At 44.0% G+C, this 2,270-nt stretch overlaps 1 pseudogene across 1 annotated transcript; it reads left to right on the forward strand.

Moving 5' to 3' along the window:
* The first annotated feature begins 532 nt into the window (after positions 1-532).
* On the forward strand, positions 533-1,075 carry LOC308417485 (large ribosomal subunit protein uL23-like; annotated as a pseudogene). The gene has a single exon. The product of its transcript is annotated as a large ribosomal subunit protein uL23-like (transcript).
* The last annotated feature ends 1,195 nt before the right edge of the window (positions 1,076-2,270 follow it).

The raw sequence follows: 2,270 nt of genomic DNA on the forward strand, positions 1-2,270 counted from the left end.
TCTGGACCCTAAGGTCCAGGGCACCTGGAACGAGGTGGGCTCAATCTCTGAAGGGTCCAGGGCTGGGGTTCAACGGCTGCTTCAGGTAACTAGAAATCGACGATGGAGACCACCCTGTTTCCATCTTCGAATATCACTGCCTGCTTCTACTTTACCTGTGGGTGTCCTCCAGGGTTCCTTATCTCTCATGAGATTAGACACAGATCCACCCTTGACCTGCCTTCTAGATGCTCTGTGTTGTCTCTCTCTTTGCCTTGGCTGTTCGCTGTGTCCTCCTCAGTGAGCTATCTGCTTCCTTCCTCCCTTTATTTTCTCTTCCCCACTGCCACTACGAACCAGAAAACTGCACCATGTCTCACTTCTAACCAGTGCTTTACATGCCTTATGGGGTATACCTTAAGTCCCTGACCAGAGCTTGTGATCTGTCCCTACTGAGCTGACCTATGCTCTCTCTTGTTTGTCTTTCATCAGACATGGGTAATTAGAAACTATGTTTAGTTTAATAAACACACAAGCAACCCTTTTCGCCAAGATGGTGCTGAAAGCAAAGAAGGAAGCTCCTGCCCCTCTCAAAGCCAAAGTCAAAGCCAACGAAAAGGCCTTGAAAGTTAAGAAGGCAGTGCTGAAAGGCACCCACAGCCACAAAAAGAAGAAGATCCGAACATCACCCACTTTTCGGCGACCCAAGACCCTGCGGCTCTGGAAGCAGCCAAAATATCCTTGAAAGAGTGCACCCAGGAGAAACAAGCTGGACCACTATGTTATCATCAAATTCCCACCGACCACTAAGTCAACAATGAAAAAAATAGAGGACAACAACACGCTTGTGTTCATTGTGGATGTCAAGGCCAACAAGCACCAGACCAAACAGGCCGTGAAGAAACTCTATGACATTGATGTGGCCAAAATCAATACTCTGATAAGACTTAACAGAGAGAAGAAGGTGTATGTTCCCTTGGTTCCTGACTATGATGCTCTGAATGTTGCCAACAAGATTAGGATCATCTCAACTGAGTCCAGATGGCTAATTCTAAATATACACCTTTTTTCCCCCACCATTAAAAAAAATAAATAAACACACAAGCCTTCCTTCCCAGGTCTCATCACTTTCATATCTACTGTCTTCTTTTCCAGAGATGCCTTCAACCTACTGGTCCCCCTCACAACTCTCTTTAAATCTTAGTCATGTGCTGCCTCCTTAGAAACTGTCTCCATGGATCCCCTGCAGTCTCAGGTCTTCTTCACCCACATTTTCCTTGGAACTGATCTATGGTAATAGTTACCTTTAAAAAAAAAATTAGACATTGCATTGCTAATAACTAAGTTTCACTGCATGCAGGAAAGAGCAATCTGTTTTCATCAGCCTACTCAAACGTTGGTCTGTGAACATTTTAAAGGTTTTATTTTATGTGTGTGTGTAAGTGCCTGAGTGTTTTGTTTGCATCACATGTATATTTTGTGCCCATAGAGGTCAGAAAGGAGTATTAGAACCCTTAAAACTGGAGGTACAAACAGCTGTGAGCCATCATGTGGGTGCTGGAAACTGAGCCCAGGTTCTATGCGAAAGCAGCCAGTATTTTTAACCACTGAGTCATCTCTCCAGCCACACCCCCCTTGCTGTGAAGCTTTTGGCTTGATGACTCCTTGCTGTGGTACCCTGTTTTGTTTTGTTTTTATTAATCGGGTGTTTAAAGGGTAAAGAATCATCCCGGACCCACCAGGTGCCATAAACATTTTCGCTACAACAGTGCAATCAAAATTATCTCTCTGTGTTGCCAAATATTCCCTGGCAGATAAAAACCGCCCCAGTGGACAACCACTAGTTCTTCAAGATTTCAAGAAAAACACTCAGTGGGCACTCACAGCAACATACAAGAAAAATAAACAAAATGCTGAGTATCCATGAGGCCTGGGCCGAGGTTCAATTTCACTGTTCTGTGTAGAAAACCTTGGTCCTGCCTTTTGTCCTTGCCCAAGCAGCCTTTCCATGTTATAGAACTGCGATGTAGACAGCCTTTTGGGATCATGGCATGGACTGCTTCTGCGTCTGCTTGTAAACCTATTCTAATAATCATTCCATGTAAAGTATTGTTTTAAACTCCCAGAGACTATGTCTCTACTGGACTGTGTTTGGACAAGTGAGTTCAGATTAAAACACTGCAACATCACAGAGTCTGCACTTTCAAATCTGGGTGATTCTGAATTATTTATTCTACAAATCTCACTAAGGGTCTTTCATGTGAGGCACAAGGTCAGACACCACAGACACA

This window comes from Micromys minutus (assembly GCF_963924665.1).
Source record: "Micromys minutus genome assembly, chromosome: 1".
In the NCBI taxonomy this organism is placed as follows: Eukaryota; Metazoa; Chordata; class Mammalia; order Rodentia; family Muridae; genus Micromys; species Micromys minutus.